The sequence below is a fragment of the Somniosus microcephalus genome, chromosome 1 (genome assembly GCF_052327205.1).
Source record: "Somniosus microcephalus isolate GS21.2 chromosome 1, FLI_Smic_1.0, whole genome shotgun sequence".
Taxonomy (NCBI): domain Eukaryota; kingdom Metazoa; phylum Chordata; class Chondrichthyes; order Squaliformes; family Somniosidae; genus Somniosus; species Somniosus microcephalus.
Window position 1 is genome coordinate 188,767,663 of NC_140987.1, and position 18,225 is coordinate 188,785,887.

Here is an 18,225-nt window from a genome sequence, read left to right on the forward strand (position 1 = left end):
GTTCGCGACTGGGCCAACACCTGCGTGGTCTGCCAAAAGGCCACGGTGCAGCGTCACGTCAAGGCTCCATTGGCCACTTTCGCTGTTCCGGAACATAGGTTTGATCATGTGCATATGGACCTGGTGGGGCCACTTCCGCCTTCGCACGGGTTTACTCATCTTCTTACAATGGTGGACCGCACCACTCGATGGCCGGAGGCGGTTCCTTTGTCATCCACCACTTCCGCAGACGTCGCCAGGGCATTCATCTCCTCTTGGGTCGCCCGTTTCGGGGTACCGGCGGACATCTTGTCTGATCGTGGGCCGCAGTTTTCTTCGGAGCTCTTGAACGCTGTGGCTCAGGGGCTCGGTGTCAAGCTACATCACACCACTGCCTACCATCCACAGGCGAACGGCCTGTGCGAACGATTCCACAGGTCGCTCAAAGCCGCACTGCGAGCCAGCCTTCAAGGCGCAGGCTGGATGGACAGGCTTCCATGGGTCCTTTTGGGTCTTCGTACGGCGCCTAAAGAAGATCTTCAATCGTCCTCGGCAGAGCTCATATATGGCCAGCCGCTACGCGTACCAGGGGATTTCCTTCCGACTCCAACAGAGCCATGGTCCGCATCCCAGCAGCTCATCAGCCACCAGGAGGCAGCCAGAAGTTTCGCTCCAGTGCCTATGTCACATCACGGTTTGCAGAGCTCCCACGTCCCAGCTGAGCTGAAGAACGCCGACTATGTGTTTATCCGCCACGACGCTCATCGGGATCTGCTCAAACCCCCTTACACTGGTCCTTTCCGCGTGATAGAGCCGGGAGACAAAACTTTTTCGGTCGATGTCGGAGGTAAACCGGACCACATTTTGGTTGACCGGTTGAAGCCGGCTCACTTGGACCTTGACCGCCCAGTCGAGATCGCACAACCGCCAAAACGTGGCCGACCGCCCACAGTCGTCGTGCCAGATCAAACGCAACCGCCCGCCAGCTCGCCCGCCATCCATCAGCTTCCACTTCAAGGCTACAGTAGTCGATCTGACAGGCTTGTCAGGCCACCTCGCCGTTTTACTTTTGCTATTAAAGACAATTCTGGCGGGGGGGGCGCGCATGTGGCGGAGCCACTAAGGGACTCCGATCAATTGTATATAATTCCCTTTAATAATATGTTAGCTACAGCCTGAGTCTGTATCTTTGTTTTCACTGTTTACATGTACAGAGCGCGATCACTTTAATAGCGCGGGTATACACGATGACGTCACGCCATTCATCACGTGATCCCCCACCGGCGGGAAAAATGTGATGATGCCATGACGTCAGCCACGGGACCGCCCAGGCAGTCCTCGTGGAGCCTCCGAACTGACTAGACCTATATTCGATGTTCTCCTGTAGTTATCCGTTAAACTCTGTTAGTTTTCATTAAACCTCGTTTATTTGATCACCTGAGTGGACCTCAGTCTTTTGGATAGGAACTAGACATTCCTACAATGTAAGTCTTTTCAGCATTCAACCAACAGGGGGAAGGATTTGGTGTGGGATGTGGCATGTTCAAGGTTTGAGTCTAAGTTAAACCGTACATTTTTATTTGTTTTAGGAACATACAATCTTCCAGAAATATATCAGAGCAAATATTAATCTCCTTGCCTGGCAGCAGGTATCTTTTCTTTCATAACCAACGGCGACATGAGGAAAAACTTCTTTACGCAGCGAGTGGTTAGGATCTGGAATGCACTGTCTGAAAGGGTGGTGGCAGCAGATTCAATTGTGGCTTTCAAAAGGGAGTTGGATAAGTACCTGAAGGAAAAAAATCTGCAGGGCTACAGGGAAAGGGCAGGGGAGTGGGACTAGCTGACGTGCACAGGCTCGACGGGCCAAATGGCCTCCTTTTGTGCTGTAACTATTCTATGATTCTATGGATCTTTAAAAATATGCGAACACACTAATCATGATGCACGCTAGCTGATGATTTTGTTGTCATATCTTTCCACCATTGCCTACTCCCTCAGAAAAGTGGAGAACTACCTTTATGATGGGAATTCAGTTAATCTTGCATAACCAGGATTATAGTTGAGAACTTTCACTTTTATTATGAGACCTCCAATTTATATATGGGATATCACCTGCCCATGCGGGTGGTTTTGCATAGGAAGGACATCAGTTTGTGTTGCATTGTTTCTCTTTACTGGGATGCCTAGTTTCTTTAGGATAAAGCTCAGCTATACAATTCTTCTTCTCATACTTTGGAGAATATTTAAATACAGGGACTGAAGCAGGTCCACTGAATAAGATCCATTTAAAGCAAATATTCCAACTGATTTGACTTCATTATGTTCTAAACAAAACCTTGGTTCCAATAAGTCCTGAGACATTTACATCATCGTACTCAACCCAAGGACTGCACAGAATATGGTGATTCCAGTCAAGAGGTGCACACAGTGATATTGTATTTTAATCAGATACATATAATATTATAGATGGTTGAAACTGAGTAATAAGGCTTTTTTTTCTGTAGGGGATCAGATTACCTTAAAAGGCACGAGAGCAAATACTAGAGTCTTAGGGTAGAAATTTCAAATTTAGCGGGCCATAAAACTGGCAGTATCGGATCAGCTACTTATACACCCTACTTAATTTCCCCTACCCAAAAATTGGGTGGGGTATATAATGTGCAGTCAATCCAATGTCGTCACTTTTATACACCTGCCGAAGTTGAAAATTCTGCATGTCCCTCACAGTGCTGCTATGAAAAGAATAGATCCCCCTCACCCCTGTATATCTCACATGATAGGTTTGAATGAAGGAGACCCTTCAGTCCAACCACATTTAGCATTCACCTGTGCAGTGAGACAGGGATCTCAGCTTAACATCTCACCCAAAGGATACCACGTATGACTAGGCACCACTCCCTCAGTACTGCATGGGATTAGACAGTCAAGTCCTAGAAGTGAGACTTGAACCTACAACCTTTTGCCTCAGAGGAAAGAGTAGTACAAGCTATGCTAAGCTGACACTTAATCCACATGTGTAAACTGCCAAGTTACTGTTAAAACCATCATGAGTAATTTTCATGCAGCTGCTGCTGCATCACAATGGGTTGATATTATGACCGACTGCTGCACTGAGAGTGGCTCAGTCACAGGCACAAGACTCCCTGGGGCTGCATTGTAATCATTTTTTTAAGAGTCTTTACTAAGAAACACCCACTGACCATTTTACTGTAATAACGTGCTCATCTTCTGGGAAGGCCCACTGGAATTGACACCAGCATGTTCACAAAACCAATAGGGTGGCTATGTGGTGAGCTTCTCTCTAAGTTTTCAGGGCATGGTAAGTTAAGTGAAAACGAATGACTTGTTGATTAACTCTTATTGCAGGTGTGCTGGCACAATGGGGTTAGATGCTCACCTTTCACTCTGAGGTTTGGCTTCAAATCCAGATCAGACTAACAGAATAAAAGTCTCCTCTAAGAGAGATCTATCTGAAATGGGTTTGGCATTCTCAATGCAGTTCTCAGTGGGCAGGGGTCCAAAGCATAAAAACGCTCCCAGCTTAACAGTTTCACAAAGTGGTTGATGTGGGAAATGGAAAAAATGCAGTGGGGAATGCTGTCCTGAGATTGAGAAATTTTACAAGGAGCTTTATTCTGCATTTAATTTCCTAATATTTGACCAGGGAGGGCTGAAATGGAAAGCATTCCATTCCTAACTTTAACACTGTTAAGTATGTGTATTGTATTGAACAATTAACACAAAGACTTAAACGTATAACTCAAACAGGTCTTTACTGGTTGGAGGTAGGGACTACACATAGATCTTTACTTCATGCCCACAGGCGGGAACTGAGGGGAGATCAGTACCCACAGTACTATTTATACCCCTATGGCCAGGAGTGGTACTGCGTATCACTACGCCCTACAAGTAGTGCAGTCCTGTCCATAGGTTCAAAGTAGCACACATATTACATACACAACATTCCTCCCTTCTTAGCTTTACAGTCATCTCCCCATTTAACATAACGTAATAACATATATACATATATAACTTCAGGTTTACATAACAGAATAACATAGATACATAGGTAACTTCATGTCAAAACAGATCACAGATTCAGTCTCTGCGGAAAACAGTTCACAGATTCAATCTCTGTGATGTAGTCGGTTCACGTTGCTGGAGTGACTCATTCAATAGTCCTTCCATGGATTTAACGGCTTGAACTTCCGAACTGATTTGGCTCTGTTCGGAGGGACCACGTGTGTGATCTGGTAGGGGTGATAATGGTTCAGATGGTTATCATCTTCTGCTTCGTCTTTTCCTTTTCTGCTTCTTAGAGACTCTCTGGGCTCCCCTGTCAGCTGCCAGCTGTTGCGCCACCATCTCCCTATGTTCCTTAGACTTTAAGTGATTCATCCTGATTTCTGCACTTTGGGAGTTTTCATCACAAGCTGGGCAGACCAGGTCACTATAATATTCAGTGTCACTCAATAGGTCATGGTAATATTCGGTGTCGTCCTGATCTAGGCCAGCGAGAGGGTCTTCTATTTCCTCCATACCCAGCTGGGCGTTAGCCAGCTTTTGTTCCAAGTCCAGACATCTTTCCTGAAGAGACTTCTTCATGCGTACCTCTTCATCCAGCTTTTTCTGGGCTTTCAGCAAGTTGTTTACTAATGACCTCATTTGAGATTTTACTACTTCAACTTCTTTTGGAGATTGATTGATCGGACTATTCAATCCCTCTACCGGAGCAGCTGTTTCAGCGGTCTGTTGTTCTACGTTGACGTGAGTCAGCGTACTTTTGGCATCCAAGGGCTGCTCTGTTGCAGTCATCTCAGTCTGTGTTGCCACCTCAGCTCTTCCAATAACGTTTGAGAGCTCCGAACCCCTTTCGTTTGAATATTGAAGTTCGTGTTCAAGTTTTTCCCATTTCAGAGTCCTGTCCTTCAGCATATGCAGGAGTTGGCTGACCGTTAACTCCTCTGACATCAGCCGTTTTGTGTGCTCCTGCTCCATTTGCTCCAGCAGCTGCTTCTGTTGTCTTTCCAGATGTTCTCACTCTATATCAAAGAACTCTTTCGTCGCATTCATCTCTTGCTCAAAACGGCGAATCATTTGTTCTAATTGCTGTTGCAGTTTGAAATGGAGTTGAGTTCGAGCCCGGTGTCCCTCAGAAATGTGCATGTCAGTAGACTGGACAGACTCAGAATTCTCTATCTCAGTGGAATTCTGTGCTGAAACTTTGTCTTTTGCACACGGGTTGGTCTTACCATCATCAGTTCCAGAGTCTGGGTTGATTATGTTCACCGAGTTCTCACTCGTTATTGTTTGTAGGAAATGCCAGTCGATATTCATTTTCCTAATCCACTCCCGTCCTAGTAGTGGAGGACCTCCTTCAGATAGCACATATAAGTCCATTATTTGACTTTCTTCGCCCTTGTGGACCACTGTGACCTCAATTTTCCCGATGGGGTACACTCTTTGCCCCGTGTATGTTTTCAATATGAGCTCCGTATCCTGTAGGGGAATATGTTGGAATAACTTTCCATAATCTTTCTTATTTATGACCGTCAATGCCGATCCAGTGTCCAATTCCAGTTTTACTTGGACTCCTTCTATCTGAAGAGTGACCCAAATTGTCTGGAGGTCTGCACCCTTACCCACGTTGAGTACCCTTAAGCTAGCCAGTTCAATACTGCTTAAGCCAGCCAGTTCATTACTGCTAGCGTCTGAATCGGACTCCTGTTCGGCCACCTTGTGTACTTTTGCGTATTTTCCTTGCGGTGACTTCTTGTTGCTGGTCTTCTTCCCTGACCTGCATACTCTAGCTATGTGTCCAAGCCTACCACAATTTCTACATTCTTGGTTTTTAAACCAACACTGGTTCTGATCATGCGTTGTCTTTCCACAACGATAACATTTGCCAGAACTCACACCCAATTCGTGTGCACTGAGCTCCGGTGACCGTAGCTGCATTACTGCCGTGCCTCTCGCTGCGGCTTCGTGTGCTGCTGCCATAGTGACCGCCTTCTCAAGCGTCAGCTCATTCTCCTCGAGCAGTCGCTTTTGTGTATCCTGTTTAAATAAACCACACACAAATTTGTCTCGTAGTGCATCTGTCAGTCCCGTTCCAAACTGGCAATATTTCGCTAATTTACGCAATTCCAGCAAATATTCAGCATTGCTTTCATGCTGTAGCTGCCTTCTGTCGTAAAATTTAAATCGTTCCGCTAGCATCAGCGGCGTGGGGTTTAGATGATCTTTCAGGACAGTAACAATCTCATCGAACGTCTTATCCGCCGGTTCATCTGGTGATAACAGGTGTTTCAATTGCCCGTATGTCTTCGCACCCATTAAATTTAATAATGTTAGAGCTTTATCTTGGTCACGAATTTTATTGGCCTTACAATAATTTTTTACTCTTTCAACATATATGGCCCAATCTTCGAGGTCACTATCAAAGGTGCTAATATTCCCGTGTTTAGGCATTGTAGATTTGCAATTTCTCAGATTTTATTTTCTTTACTTGTTATCAAAGATGGCGGCTTCCCGCTCTTGCCGTCGTCCTCCGCCCACAAAATGGCGGTTTTCCCGCGCTTGGCGGTCTTCACCCGTCCCCCGACGCCGTCTCCCTTCAGCCCCCGAGTGCGGCCCTTATCTCCGCCGCGATAGCCCGAGTGCGGCCCTTATCAGCGGATGCGATCGCTGGATTGCGAAGTGGCTCCCGACCGAAGCGGCTCTCGGCCCTTATCTTCTGTGCGATCGATAGCCCGCGCTGTGCACTGCGGCTCTCGCACCTTGAGCTTCTGCAGCCGCCGCGCCTTTCAGTCCGAGTGCGGCCCTTATCTTTGGTCCCGATCGCTGGCCCGCGCTGCGCCTCGCACTTGAAGGCGGCCCGGCCTTATCTCCGATCGCGATCGATGGCCCTTATCTGCTCCGACTTCCCCAGCCCTGTCTTTGCAGCCAACGCTGCACGGCTTACCCCACCACCTCGGTTGAACAAGGAAACTGCAGAAAGACTTCTGTCAGTCGCTGGAAGCTGTCAGGATGGCTGCTGCACTCCAGTGCTCAGTCGCTGATGGAGGCTTCAGAGTCCTAAGCCTGTCGCTTCTAGTGGGGTGGTGAGGTTTGAAACCTCTCTTCAACTGCCGCAGGGTAAGAACCTGACTCGTCGCCAGTGTTAAGTATGTGTATTGTATTGAACAATTAACACAAAGACTTAAACGTATAACTCAAACAGGTCTTTACTGGTTGGAGGTAGGGACTACACATAGATCTTTACTTCATGCCCACAGGCGGGAACTGAGGGGAGATCAGTACCCACAGTACTATTTATACCCCTATGGCCAGGAGTGGTACTGCGTATCACTACGCCCTACAAGTAGTGCAGTCCTGTCCATAGGTTCAAAGTAGCACACATATTACATACACAACAAACACCCTTCATCTTAATGACTTCATAAGTACAAAGATCTCTTATTGGTGGCTTTAGTTTGCTAAGAAGAGAAAAACCTGGAAATTTACAGCAGATTCATTACCATCTGAAAAGCGATAAGGTAGGATAACAATTCCTGAACTAGTTCTGACAAAGGGTCTAACTAAATTGTTAATCTGTATTTTCCCTGTTCAGATGCTGGTTTACCTGTATATTTCCCGCACTTTCTGCTTTTATTTCTGATTTCCAAAATTCATGCTTTTCTTTTTATCCCTATTATGTTTAGAAGCCTTAAATTTTGTTGTATCATATATATTTAAATTCTGTCAGAAGAACATAAGAACATAAGAAATAGGAGCAGCAGTAGGCCATTCAGCCATTCAAGCCTGCTCCGCCATTCAAAACGATCATGGCTGATCTTCTATCTCAGCTCCACTTTCCCACCCTATCCCCATATCCCTCGAGTCCCTTAGTATCCAAAAATCTAGCAATCTCTGTCTTGAATATACTCAACGACTGAGCATCCACTGCTCTCTGGGGTGGAGAATTCCAAAGATTCACAACCCTTTGAGTGAAGAAATTTTTCCTCATCTCAGTCCTAAATGTCTGAGACTGTGACCCCTGGTTCTAGACTCCCCAGCCAGGGGAAACATCCTCCCAGCATCTACCCTGTTAAGCCCCTTAAGAATTTTATACATTTCAATGAGATCACCTCTCATTCTTCTAAATCCTAGGAATATAGGCCTCGTCTACTCAATCTCTCCTCATAGGACAATCTCCTCATCCCAGGAATCAGTCTAGTGAACCTTTATTGCACTTCCTCTAAGGCAAGTATATCCTTCCTTAGGTTATGCGACCAAAACTGTACACAATACTCCAGGTGTAGTCTCACCAAGGCCCTATATAATTCCAGTAAGATTTCTTTACTCTTATACCTCAATCCTTTTGTAATAACGGCTAACATACCATTTGCTTTCCTAATTGCTTGCTGTACCTGCATGTTAACTTTGTGATTTGTGTACAAGGACACCCAGGTCCCTCTGAATACCAACATTTCCCAGCCTCTCATCATTTAAAAAAATGCCATATTTGTTCATGTTTTACTTTGGGAATGGTTTAAAGGACTGTTGCAATAATTTACTAGTTCATGTTGTGAAGGTGCATGTGAAGTCCTGTTTTGATCTGCCTGAGCTAATGGCTCTGGTTTCTGTGCTACTCTGTTTCTCTTGCAGCTACTGTCATCCAACGGGCTGCATTGGGCATTGTAGAGGAGGCCAAGGATGAGTTTCCAAATCTGACATCACTGGTGCAATCCCAGGTATATTATAGCCACCTGAGGAATGAAAAATAGTATTTCTACTGAAATTATCTGTAAATGGGAGTAACATAAACAAATATGTGAGCTGTAGTGTTCACCCCTAAACTATGTTAATTGCACCAACGGTACTTTTTTTACGGCAGTGTTGTCCAATATGTTAGCCACTAGCCACATGTGGCCAATTGTGAATCCAGATGTAGCTATTTGCATTTTTGATTAGTAAATAAAAAAATGAGTAATAGACACTGTCGTTGGGCATGTGATCTCAATACTCATATCCACACAGTTTATCATGTGTGTAGTGTATGTACCCGTCTACCTTTAAGGGAACTATTGAATGTAACCGTTCACCTTTAAGAGAACTACTTTAGGTGTGGCACTATTTGTTTGGCTTCTGTATACTGTAATACCGATAGTGACCACACCAGTATATAAGTGTTGTGGCAGGATTGCTGGGGCAGATTCGCCCTGACCTTCGAATAGTAAAGACCTGTTTGTTTGTTACTCCTGAAGTCTGTGTCATTATTAACCGTACAACCCACAGACTTTACAGTGGCGACGAGTCCGATCGTACCCTGCGGCAAGACTACCAAAGCAACGAAGAGCGTCGAAGAGAGGCAACCGGCCTCGTCGTGCTGCTGAAAGAAAACACGAGGCTGCAGCAGGAGGAAGGAGGAAGACTTTAGCAATAAAAGCTTCCATCTGCAACAGGCACTGACTACCCTTCTACCACGGTGCGGAGTGAGCCGATCAGCTGGAAACAAGGCGGCTGTGAGTAGGGGGAAGGTGTAGAGAATATCCGGAGGATAAGGGCTGTGCACTCGACCACGGTCGAGGGGGAACGGAGCCGGTCAGAAAGTTGGGTCCAACGGCGTCATGAGACAGTCGGACCTCGATCGGCGGGAAAAGCCGGGCAGCGACCGCAGCCACGAAGCGCTGAGACTGGGAGTAGGCGCGGGAAGAGAAACCCAGCCGCAGCCGGGGAGGGAAACACCGGTCTGCGAGAGGGCTGGGAGGCGAACAGGAACCGTGCGGGTGGGAGAGAGAGACAGAGCCGAGCAAGGGGAGAGAGACTGTGCGAGAGCCAGTCCAGCGGCTGAACTGTTCTCCACCAACGGGGTATCCAGGGCCGGTAGAACCGAACGTGCGGGAGAGAGAGCGACAGAGCCGGGTACGGAGAGAGAGACTGCGCGAGAGCCAGTCCAGCGGCTGAACTGTCCTCCGTTAACGGGGTGTACCCAGCGCCGGTAGAGCCGTGCGGGCGGGAGGAAAAGACAGAGCCAAGTAAGGGGAGCTGTGCGAGAGCCAGCCCAGCGGCTGAACCTGTCCGCTGTGGGGAAAGCATACCCCTTCCACCAGGAAGAAACGCGGGAAGCCGCCATTAGGCGGAGGAGACGACAGAAGCGGGAAACCGCCATTGAAGTGGGCGGGGAGAGAAAGGAAGAGCGGGAAACCGCCATTTTCGCGGGAAAACCGCCATCTTAACTGACATACCGCCATTGCAGTGGGCGGGGAGAGAAGGAAAGAGCGGGAAACCGCCGATTTCGCGGGAAAACCGCCATCTTAGAAATAAACAAATAAATAAGAATACTTAAAGCCATCGTGGCCAAATACCAATCACATTCCCCTGATGCTGTTCAGGAACTAGAATATTTACAGAACGAACCAAAGGAAGAGGAATCTTCAGGAAGCCAGGATTTTATCCCAGTTCATCTCTACGACTCGTTGCAAGCAGAGTGTAACAAGTTGAAAGAACAGTATGAACAGGCCCAGACTACAATCCTGGAAGGGGTTAACTCGGCAACCTCCAAAAAGCTAGTTTTAGTGAAAGCATCTGAACAGCTAAAGGTTGAACATGAGCGAGAATTACAAAGGCTGCAGGAAATGTTTGATGAGCTCCAGGCCAAGACAGACTCATCAGTAGAGATTCCATCCATCGATGAAAAATTAGAGGTGGAAGACATAGCAGAACATGAAATTCAAGATGTCCAAGAACTCATTAAATTATTGAAGGCAACCCAGGACAAATATGAGGCGGCAATGACCGAGGTTCAACAACTTGAAGAACATATTCAACTAGGAATCCGGGCAGTGGAAGGAAAGGCAATTGGAAGGATCACAGAGACTGTAGGAATGGCCCCTGAACAGGAGTTAGAGAACATCAAGGCGCAACTTCTTCGAGCACTTAAAACCAAAGTACCGGAGGAAAGGAAGGTGAAAACATTGGAGGGAAAGGTGGATGAAATGGAGAAGACTCTAATCCACAGTGTCCCCGTAGAAGAGTTAACGGCCAGCCAACTCTTACACACGCTGAGGGACAAGACTCCAAAATGGGAACACGAGTTTCAGGGTTCAAAGGGAAAGAATTCGGAGCTTCCAAAAGTCACGGAGATAGCTGAGGTGGCAACACAGCTTTTACAAGGATTCCAAAAGTACGCTGAATTGCGTCAAGGGGAACAGAAGGGGGTGGAAACAGATACTCCAGTAGAAGGATTAAATAGCCTGACAACGAAATCCCCGATGGAAGGGAAGGTATTGAACTCACAAATGAGGCCAGTAGTGAAGGAATGGCAGACATCCCCGGAAGAGCGGAATGAATATGAATGTTTGAAGAAGTCTTTTCAAGAAAGATGGTTAGGGAAGGAACCACCGTCGGCTAACGTCCAGATGGATAAGAAGGAAGTAGAAGGGCCTCTCACTGGCCTAACTCAGGATGACCCCGAATATTACCATGACCTGTTGAGTGACACTGAATATTACGAGGATCTGGTCTGCTCAGTTTGTGATGAAAACTCCCAAAGTGCTGAAATCCGGATGAAGCACTTAAGGTCTAAGGAACATAGAGAGTTGGTGGCGCTACAGCTGGCAGCCGAGAAAGGAGCTCCGAGAGTGTCAAAAAGGCAGAAAAGAAAAAGAAGAAGCAGAAGATAATAACTGTCTAAAATATTAGCACTTCTACCATCTCAGGCGGGACACTACGAAAGGAACTAAATTAGTTGAAAAACTGGAAAATATCAAGACAGCCAGTGGGTTGTAAAAGTCCGCACTGCTGGTTCAACAGGACGAAAGTTCAAGCTGTTACGTCAAGAAAAAGGCTATGGAGGAGTCACGCTAGCCATGTGAACCGGCTACACCAAAGAGATGTTGTTTGGAACGAGTCAAGATCAGAGACTGAATCTATGAACTGTTTCCGCAGAGACTGAACCTGTGAACTGTTCCCACCAATATTATATCTGTAAATTGTTTTATATGACATTGACTCCACCGAGATTATATCTGTAATTTGTTTTATAGGAAGTTGAAGATATGTATGTTTAATGGGGACTCTGTAAGTAATAAGCTAAAAAGGGAGGATTGTAGTGTATGTACCCGTCTACCTTTAAGGGAACTATTGAATGTAACCGTTCACCTTTAAGAGAACTACTTTAGGTGTGGCACTATTTGTTTGGCTTCTGTATACTGTAATACCGATAGTGACCACACCAGTATATAAGTGTTGTGGCAGGATTGCTGGGGCAGATTCGCCCTGACCTTCGAATAGTAAAGACCTGTTTGTTTGTTACTCCTGAAGTCTGTGTCGTTATTAACCGTACAACCCACAGACTTTACAATGTGTACTTTAACCTTTTTGTGCATTTGCTGGTAAAACGGCAAGATGAAAAGCAGAGTGTGTAACATTTGCATATTGATTTATCATTGGCCCGCAGGCATCTGTAAGGAATACCTATTATATTCACATGTGATCACATGCTGAGTTGTCATTGGCCTGCAGGCATCTGTAAGGACTGCTATTGTTTAGAAGACCCAGAGGGTCCTGACTCCATCTTGTCCACATGGTGCTGGATGATTGAGAAAGCTTACAGACCTGATGCTTCATTAAAAGAGTTTAAATTGTAATATTCCGTTGTCCTGCAATTTATTATTTTTGTAAAAAGTGTGCAAAACAAGACAGAGTGCGAGTGTTTTTTGATCATTGTATGTGCTTTACTTCCTTGGTTACTGCTTATCTGTTATCTGCTACAATGGTGTGTAATGGATTATAGAGCAGTAGTGATATCCGCCCTCCTGTATGCCTCAGAGACAATGACCATATACAGCAGGCACCTCAAAGCACTGGAGAGGTACCACCAACGCTGCCTCCGCAAGATCCTGCAAATCCATTGGCAGGATAGGCGCACCAACGTCAGTGTTCTCGCTCAGGCCAACATCCCCAGCATCGAAACTCTGACCACGCTCGATCAGCTCCGATGGACGGGTCACATCGTCCGCATGCCCGATACAAGACTCCCAAAACAAGCGCTCTACTCAGAGCTCCAACACGATAAGAGAGCCCCAGGTGGGCAGAGGAAATGCTTCAAGGACACCCTCAAAGCCTCCTTGAAAAGTGCAACATCCCCACCGACACCTGGGAATCCCTGGCCCAAGTGGAGGAGAAGCATCTGGGAAGGCGCCGAACACCTCGAGTCTCTTCACCGGGAGCAAGCGGAAGCCAAGCGGAAGGAGCGCACGTCAACCCAAGCACCCCACCCACCCGCCCCTCCAACCACCATCTGCCCCACCTGTGACAGAGACTGTAGGTCTCACGTTGGACTCATCAGTCACCTGCGAACTCATTTTAATGTGGAAGCAAGTCATCCTCGGTTCCGAGGGACTGCCTAAGAAGAAGTGTAACACTGGTGAATATGTGTGACTTCAGCATCATGGGAGAACCACTGACATTGAAAGGTAGCATCAGTTCGGCCAATCGAAGCCAGCTGAAAAAAAGCAAACCAATAACTAGCAGCCCAGCAGGGCAGGTCATGGCAAAGAGAAAACAGCATCCAGCTGTGTTCTACATAGAGTGCAAGGCGAGACTGTAAGATCTTGTTGTGCGAGTCAACATTCTCTACAATCACTCTGACGAAAGCGAAGTACCACTCACAACTGCTGGGCAAAAGATGTGCTTTGTCAAAATTCCAAACTTTGGTGGAAGAAAAAGACTGCAAAGTTTCACACTAAATGGTGGTAGATGTTTGTTAACTAAATATATATATATACATATATAGATATATAGATATACTAGCTGGAGTGCCCGGCGGTGCCGAGGGTTTTTTGAGGGCATGTTGTTATGAAAAAAGTAGAAATAAGTTTTGGATATATAAATGAGTTTGTCTGTCTGTCTGTGTGGGAAGGAGAGAGAGAGAGAGAGAGGGAAAGAGAGAGAGAGAGACTGGGGGGGGAGAGATGCCCAGGGATTGAGAGAGAGACTGGGGGAAGAGAGAGACTGGGGGGAGAGAGAGACTGGGGGGGAGAGAGCAACTGGGGGGGAGAGAGAGAGACTGGGGGGGAGAGAGAGACTGGGGGGAAGAGAGAGAGAGACTGGGGGGGAGAAGAGAGAGACTGGGGGGGAGAGAGAGAGACTGCGGGTGAAGAAGGGCGGCCGCCATTTTGTGAGGTCGGCGGGACGTTCCCTCACCCTCTCTCTCTCTCCTTCCCCCCCTCTCTCTCTCTCTCTCTTACCTCTCTTCTTCCCTCTCTCTCCTTCCCTCTCCCTCTCTCTCTCTCTCCCGCCCCCCTCTCTCTCCCCGCCCCTCTCTCTCCCTGCCCCTGTCTCTCCCCTCTCTCTCTCCCCGCCCCTCTCTCTCCTTGCCCCTCTCTCTCCCTGCCCCTCTCTCTCTCCCCCTCCCTCCCCGCTCTCTCTCCCTCCCTCTCTCTCCCTCCCTCCCCTCTCCCTCTCTCTCCTCTCCCTCCGACTCACTATGGTACCAGAACGGAGCATATCCGACACCGGGAGTCCGGGTGCCCATCGCTCCGAAGCGAGCCCGGGGTTCCTCATGGTTAACGCGGCGGGCCTTTGGACCCAGTTGGCCGGGCGGCAGTGGAACGCCTTTCGCTCCGGACTCCCGTGTCCGATATCGGTCGGGGACGGCTCGTGTGAAAGCCCCGGTTTTCCCGGTCCCACACTCACGGCAAGAGAGAGAGGGGGGAGGAGAGAGAGAGAGAGAGGGAAGGAGAGAGAGGGAAGAAGAGAGGTAAGAGGAGAGAGAGAGAGAGAGGGGGGGGAAGGAGAGAGAGAGAGAGAGAGAAAATTTTTAAGCTTCAGGCCCGGCCGGTTTGTAATGGCCGCCACTCACGTCAGTAACGGCAGTTTGAAGGATTAGGCCCCGCCCACAAATGCCATGAAACGCCCCATGATGCACCGATTGGTCAACCATCAGGTCACTGAACTGTAGGATTGGTCAACCATCACGTCACTCAACGCTAATGAGCGGTAGGATTGGTGAACCGCTAATGAGCGGATTTTTTCCATTTTTTGAACGTTTTTTGTCTACTGTCCGAACAATTTTTGTCTGACCAAAAAGTAAAGACGCCTAGTAGACTCCCCTAATCATAAGCTTTCTTTTGATAGAACATATGTGTAGGTACGCTCTATAACTTTTGAGTGATGCCCAGACAGACAGACAGATAGACAGACAGAACTATCCTTTAATATATATAGATATATATAAAGTACATTTATTTGTATAAGACGTTTTCTACTAAATTTAGTGAATGTGGCTAAAATGGTGCCGCTATAGCCACACCTGTAGCTGGTCAGCAATTTCTATTGGACAATACTGTTTTACGGGACTGAGCTTGTTGCAAGGAATCCAAAGATGTATTTGTGAGCCGTATAAAGCTCAGGAAGTTGTTCAATACAATGTTTATTCTATGAGTGAAGGAGACCACACAAATGAATTTACCCTGGGTTGGCTGTGTAACACTGGTGAGTTTGGTTTGTGAGTTGCATAGTTATATAGCTGCCTATTTTTAAAAATACATCTGGTTGGAATATTTTCTTATATAGATGGAATAAATGTAATATTCCACAAATGAGAAAAATAGTATAGTAACAGTTTCAGTTAGGAGAAAATCCAAAATCCATCTAGCCCACCTATCCAGTATTCCCTTGGTGCATTTCCAATAAACATCCCATTTGTTGACAAGAGCCTGTTAGGTTCCTTCTTGAAATTCATTCAACATAGAAACATAGAAGATAGGAGCAGGAGTAGGCCATTCAGCCCCTCGAGCCTGCTCCGCCATTCAATGCGATCATGGCTGATCATCCAAATTCAGTACCCTGTCCCTGCTTTCTCTCCATATCCCTTGATCCCCTTAGCCTTAAGAAATATATCTAACTCCTTCTTGAATATATTTAATGAATTGGCCTCAACTGTCTTCTGTGGTAGAGAATTCCACAGGTTCACCACTCTCTGGGTAAAGAAATTCCTCCTCATTTCAGTCCTAAATGGCTTACCCCTTATCCTTAGACTGTGACCCCTGGTTCTGGACGCCCCCGCCATCGGGAACGGCCTTCCTGCATCTAGTCTGTCTAGTTCTGTTTCAATTTTATAAGTTTCAATGAGATTCCCTCTCATTCTTCTAAACTCTATCGAATATAAGCCTAATCGACGCAATCTCTCCTCATTCATCATTCCTGCCATCTCAGGTATCAGTCTGGTGAATCTTCGCTGCACTTCCTCCATGGCAAGAACATCCTTCCTCAGACAAGGCGACCAAAACTGCACACAATACTCAAGGTGTGGTCTCACCAAGGTCCTGTACAACTGCAGCAAGACATCCTTGCTCCTGTACTCAAATCCTTTCGCTATGAAGGCCAGCATACCATTTGCCTTCTTAACCGCCTGCTGCACCTGCATGCTTACCTTCAACGACTGGTGCACAAGGACACTCAGGTCTCGTTCCACTTCCCCTTTTCCCAATCTATTGCCATACAGATAATAATCTGCCTTCCTGTTTTTGCCACCAAAGTGGATAACCTCGCATTTATCCACATTATACTGCATCTGCCCAATCGCTCAACCTGTCCAAATCGTACTGGAGTTTCTCTGCATCCTCCTCACACACACACGCCCACCTAGCTTTGTGTCGTCTGCAAACTTGGAGATATTACATCTAGTTCCCTCGTCTAGGTCATTAATATATATTGTGAATAACTGGGGTCCTAGCACCGATCCCTGCGGTACCCCACTAGTCACTGCCTGCCACTCGGAAAAAGACCCGTTTATTCCAACTCTTTGCTTCCTGTCTGTCAACCAGTTTTCTATCCAAGTCAGTACCTTACCCCCAATCCCATGTGCTTTAACTTTGCACACTAGTCTCTTATGCAGGGCCTTATCGAAAGCCTTCTGAAAGTCCAAATACACCACATCCACTGGTTCTCCCTTATCTATTCTACCAGTTACATCCTCAAAAAATTCCAGTAGATTAGTCAAGCATGATTTACCTTTTGTAAATCCATATTGACTTTGTCCAATCCTATCACTGTTTTCCAAGTGCTCTGCTATTACATCTTTTATAATAATGGACTCTAGCATTTTCCCCACTATCGATGTCAGGCTTACCAGTCTGTAATTCCCTGTTTTTTCTCTACCACCTTTTTTAAATAGTGGGGTTACATTAGCTACCCTCCAATCCATGGGAACTGTTCCAGAGCCTATAGAATTTTGGAAGATGACCAGCAATGCATCTACTATTTCTAGGGCCACTTCCTTAAGTACCCTAGGATGTAGATTATCAGGCTCTGGGGATTTATCGGCCTTCAATCCTGTCAATTTCCCTAACACTATTTCCCTACAACTACTGATTTCATTCAGTTCCTCCCTCTCATTTGCCCCTATGTTCTCCGACATCACTGGGAGTTTATTTGTGTCCTCCTTTGTGAAGACAGAATCAAAGTATGTATTAATTGGTCTGCCATGTCTTTGTTCCCCATTATAAATTCCCCTGATTCTGACTGCAAGGGACCTACGCTTGACTTTACCAATCTTTTTCTCTTCACATATCTATAGAAGCTTTTACAGTCAGTTTTTATGTTCCATGCAAGCTTACTCTCATACTCTATTTCCCCCCTCTTAATTAACGCCTTTGTCCTCCTTTGCTGAATCCTAAACTGCTCCCAATCCTCAGGTTTGCTGCTTTTTCTGGCCAATTTATATGTCCTCTCCTTGGATCTTAAGCTGTCCCTAATTTCCCTTGTTAGCCAATGTTGAGTCACCTTTTTTGTTTTATTTTTATGCCAAACAGGGATGAACAAATTCTGTAGTTCATCCATGCGATCTTTAAATGTTTTCCATTGCCTATTCACCGTCAACCCTTTAAGTAACATTCCCCAATCCATCCTAGCCAACTCGTGCCTCATACCATCATAGTTTCCTTTATTTAAATTCAGTACCCAAGTCTCTGAATCAACTACTTCACTCTCCATCTTAATGAAGAATTCTACATATTATGATCGCTCCTCCCTAAGGGGCCTCGCACAACAAGATTGCTAATTAATCCTTTCTCATTACATAATACCCAGTCTAAGATGGCCTGATCTCTAGCTGGTTCCTCGACATGTTGGTCCAGGAAACCATCCCGTATACACTCTCGGAATTCCTCTTCCACAGTATTGTTACTAATTTGGTTAGACCAATCTATATGTAGATTAAAGTCACCCATGATAAAGTCACGCATCTCTAATTTC

At 46.3% G+C, this 18,225-nt stretch overlaps 1 protein-coding gene across 4 annotated transcripts in view; it reads left to right on the forward strand.

Moving 5' to 3' along the window:
• LOC147124516 (carnitine O-palmitoyltransferase 2, mitochondrial-like) overlaps positions 1–18,225 on the forward strand; it is a 253,228-nt gene that overhangs the window by 186,811 nt on the left and 48,192 nt on the right. The window contains exon 2 of one of the 4 annotated variants that reach the window (XR_015078462.1): positions 8,632–8,717. The exons of the other annotated variants lie outside the window; for them this stretch is intronic. The gene's annotated coding sequence lies outside the window, so the exon portion shown is untranslated. The remainder of the gene's footprint in view (positions 1–8,631; positions 8,718–18,225) is intronic. 4 annotated transcript variants of the gene reach the window in all.